Here is a 4,416-nt window from a genome sequence, read left to right as displayed (position 1 = left end):
TCCAATCCCTCTGAAAGCAGCCCCAGGGAAGAGGACACCTCCTAAATAGCTGCGTGCAGTGCCAGGAATGGAAGGGTGAGGTGGCTGGAACCAGCCAGGCAGCTGACCTGGAGGCAGCAGCTGGATGGAAAGAGATTCCAGAGTTCAGAAAGAGCTGGACTGGGAAGCAGAGGGGCCGGTAATGTGGGGAGAACACCCAAGTCACCACCCTGCCACCCTGATCTTTGTATGTGCCCCACTGCTCAGCACAGGGATAGGCGCCCAGGAGAAGTGCAGACAGCATTTCCTGAATGAAGGCACAGTTGGCCGCGGTAGGTAAGGTTGGCAGTTTCTCCAGTGACCAGGATTCCAGGTGTGGGGGGACTCACTGGAGGGGAAACTGGGTCCCCAGATCCTGTCTAATGGGGGAGGGTGCTGGAGGAAAGAGACCCTTGCCTAAGAGAGCCATGGAAACAAGTGCTAAATGATAGAGGACACGCCATGTTTTAACTCAACAACTATTTCCATGAGCACCTACTATATGCCAGCTGTGATGGAACAGTGGGTAAAACAAACTCCTGCCACCACAGAGGCTGCTATTGAGAGCTCTCCCCAACGAAGACAAGTAAGGGGGCTATCTGGGAAGACTTCCTGGAGGAAGGGGGCAGGCAGGCTGGCTGAGTGGCCAGCATGAAAGCTCAGAGGCAGCCAGGAGGGAGGACCGTGCAGGAGGGAAGAAGGAAGCTGAGTGTCTGAGGTCTGAGAAATGAGGGCTCTTAGGAGGAACCATCCTCGTGGGTTGAGCCGCCACAGTGGGTGGATGGAGAGTGGGCAGGAGGCCACTAGGAGTCCCCTGTTGCTGGGACCTGGCATTTCCTCCTGGGGAGGAAGGAGGCGAGAAGGTGCAGTGTTTCCCGGAGAACGGGGGTCTGTTGCCGCCAAGGGGCCCTCCCTGGGAGCAGCTGGCGGAAGTGGGGCCTCCTGCCAGTTTCCGTTTGTGCAATCCTCCTTCCTGCCTCCTCCACCCAGAAGCAGGCCTGGCAACCCTGCCGGATGTCACTGACATGAGCCCAGCACCCACACAGCTGGGCAGGGGCTGAGGTACCTACCCTACATGGAAGGAGAGGTACCTGGGCAGCTCATGGCTCGGTCCCTGCCCTGCCCCAAATGCATGCCTGACCAAAGTCTAAGCCTAATGGGGCTTCTGCCAGCTTAGGGAGGATTCCTCCTGCCTCCTTCTTTTGCAAGAAGGACCATGAATCTTCTCGTCCACCTGAGACACCTGGCCGTGACAGGAGGGCATCAGAGTTCCCTCCCTGTGCTAAGCAGGAGCTAAAGCAGCGGGAGGCCAGGCCTCTGGGAGTCCCCACCAGTGGACGCGTGCCACCCCAAGCGGAGGGCCCAGCGTCTGGCTCCACGACCCACCCGGGGTCTGTCGCTCTACACCATCTGAAGCCCTTGGAGTTGCATCCTGTGTTGCAATATCATGTAACAAGTGCCCGGTGTGGAAGGGTGGCCTTTTATTCATTCCAGAAGGGAATAGTCATCAAGAACCTACTACATGCCAGGCATTGTGCCAGGCCCTGGAACCTCAAGGAATAAAACCATCATGTGGTCCCCGGGCTCACAGAGCTTCACAGGGTAGGCAGGCACAAGTAAACAAGCAACAACAAATCATCACAAATGGGCTAAGTGCTGTGAGGACAGGAAAGTGTAATTAGCCTATGCTTACCTCTCCCTGACCCCGGAGGCCTGCCCTCAGTACAGAAGGCCCATAGCTGCCTGACGTCCCCAGAGCACTGCTTGGCTAGAGACCTTGGATCACACCGGAAACCACTGAGTACCTGGCATAACAATGGGATGGACCACACTGTGAGGAACATTGGTCGAACCAAACTGGAAAAAAAATTTTTAATTAAACAAAATTCAAATCATCCAGTACAATCTAATTTTACAAGATACTAAGGCCCAGAGAGGCCAAGCGTTTGGCCCCAAACCACGCAGCTGGTGAGTAGCAGAGCCCAGACCAGAAACCAGCTCTGCCAGCACCCCCATGCTGCCCCCTGGTCTACCCTGGACCAGTTCACAGCCTCCAGGGCTCTGCAGCCTCTTGGCCCATCTCGGATGCCTTCTTTGCAGATCGGCACTGGCTGATAGAATTGTACGCGGCGATGGAAATGTTCTGTATCTGCGCCAGCACGGACACATGATGTCGCTCGTCAGGTTCAGGGAAACGGGGCCAGTTTGGTGGGGGTGGGAATGGGCAGGGCCTGTGGAGAGAAGGAGAACGCGAGGAGATGAAACACAGAGAGGAAGAAGGGCAGCAGGTGCAAAGAATCTTGTTTGACATTCCAAGGAATCTTCTAGACCTTAATCCACGGAGAGCCACTGAAGAACTTTATGCCAAGTGATGAGATGCCTGCATTGCAGCCCTCCTGGGTCCCCGAGGACGCTGCTGCTCCCCTGAGCTCCGTAGCACCTCTGACACCCCAGCCACGCTGGCTGGCTCCCGTCATCGTCACCGTCCTACACGAAAGGTTTGCTGCCATCTTAGCCTGAAAGAACCTCCCCACACCCTTCCTGGACACGTCTTCCTCTTCCTTCAAGCCTTTGCTCACTGCCCCAAACACCTTCCCCCGGGTCAGTGCCTCTCCCGTGCCTCCACAGCCTGCCTGGCACGTGGAGGGAGCTTCACAGGCACGGTTTTTAATGTCTCCATCCTTGCTATTGGTCCCCCTTCTTGGCCGCAGCCCTTCCCAGTCTACTCTCAGCTTCCCAGTCCCCAGTTCTGGGACCCTCAGAAATTCTTTCCACCAAGCCACGGATTGCACAAAGAGAGAGGGCACTGACCCAGGCGAGGGCATAGGTGTGGGTGTGCATTTTGGAGAGAGGAGGAGAGAGGGGCAGAAAACCTAAGCAGGTTCATCTGGGAAGCTTCCTGGAGAAGTGGCCCGGCCTTCCCATCATGCCCTGGGGTGAGGCTAAGAGTCTTCCTCGCCCGGAGTCCCTGTCTGTCTCGCCAAGAGCCACGTCCCGCCCCAGAGCCTCAGGCAGACTAGGATGTGCTCACTGGCACATTCATCCAGCAACTATGCATTGCTGTCCTGCATTATCCCAGGCCTGCCTGGGCCAAAGGGGGAAAACGCACAGACGAGGCACTGAAACTGTGACACGGGCGTGCCATTCCCATAACGCCATCCAGCCGGGCTGCGGGGCCAGGATGCCTCTCCTATCCCAGGGCTGAGAGATGGAGGAGCCCTGGACCAGGACTGTCCCAGAGGGACAGGCAGGCAGGGAGGCAAGAAACAAGGGGTGGATGAGAGTGAGCAGAGATACATCAGCTGTTGGGGGGTAATGACCTGGAGAGAGAAATAGAAGGAAGGAGGAAGTAGAGAAAATAAGAAAACTCCCCCTTGCTTCTCTGAGGACCAATTTCAGGGGCCCGAGCCTCCCCCATTCTTAACTCTGGCCAGCGCCTGTCCCACTTCCACCTTGTCTCGGCCTCCTGGATGATCAGGATTTTGCCTCCTGTCGCCAGTGACAGGGGACCAGGGGCAAAGGAGGCTGACTCGCAGTGGAAGGTGAGGGATGGAGATTTCTGTCCCTGGACTTGTAAGGATCAAGCAGGACAGGGCTCCAGTATCCCTAAGGGGCACAAGACGCTGTCTCCAGCTGGGCTCACCCGAGCTCATGTCCCACCGGAAGCCCCAAGGTTTGTCTGTGAGTAGATCCAGGAGGGGTTGGGAGACTGCCCAGGTCCCCACACATACCCCAGAGAGACTGAAATCTTCGCCCACCCTCCACCTTCCCTCTCCTAACCCCTGCCAGGCTTCCTGCCCCCTGGGGGCCTGAACCCCTAGGAAGTTTGGGCTCATATCAAGGCCAGGAGACGGTTTATGTCAGGTCCTCGGTTAGGGTGCAAAGTCAGGGGCCCGTACAGTGGACCCCCCAGGATGTTAACTCAGGGGTGGAGGGAGGCATGCGTGAAGCTAGGGTAGGGAAGGAGAAGGGGAGGAAGGGGGGTCTGGGTGCTTCCGTGGAGTTATGTTTGGGGCTTTTTTGCTGCACTTCCTGTTCAGTAGCCAGAGCTGTGACAGCCAAAGACACCTCTGTGACTGCACCCAAGGAAGACTTCTGGGCCAGAGAGGAAGCAGCAGGTGGGACCACATCCCTCTCCCCACACGCAGCGTCCAAGGTCAGCGTGCCCTCCGTGCCTCCAAGAAGCCAGGCCACCCGCAAGGAAGGCCGCCCAGTGCTCGGGCCCCAGAGACCGCCCTGCAGGGCCAGCCTCGAAGCCAGGGACTGTGACTTGTCAAAACACAGGGGCTGACGGAGGTCAGCGAGGAACAGCAGACTTGAGTTATCCAAAGGTCTCTGGAGAATTGAGCATCCGGCTTAAAGACAGTTAGGCGGAATCGAGCCCCAGATGTAAGAAGA

At 57.3% G+C, this 4,416-nt stretch overlaps 1 long non-coding RNA gene across 1 annotated transcript; it reads right to left on the bottom strand.

Moving 5' to 3' along the window:
• Window positions 1–1,876: 1,876 nt before the first annotated feature.
• On the bottom strand, window positions 1,877–4,162 carry LOC117202999 (uncharacterized). The gene is made up of 2 exons (XR_004485553.2): window positions 2,349–4,162; window positions 1,877–2,249 (listed from the first exon to the last, which is right to left on the bottom strand). It is a non-coding gene; the product is annotated as an uncharacterized LOC117202999 (long non-coding RNA).
• Between the last annotated feature and the right edge of the window lie 254 nt (window positions 4,163–4,416).

Source organism: Orcinus orca, chromosome 11, assembly GCF_937001465.1.
Source record: "Orcinus orca chromosome 11, mOrcOrc1.1, whole genome shotgun sequence".
In the NCBI taxonomy this organism is placed as follows: Eukaryota; Metazoa; Chordata; class Mammalia; order Artiodactyla; family Delphinidae; genus Orcinus; species Orcinus orca.
The sequence above is the reverse complement of the archived record's forward strand: the minus strand, read 5'-3'. Positions and strand labels throughout refer to the sequence as shown.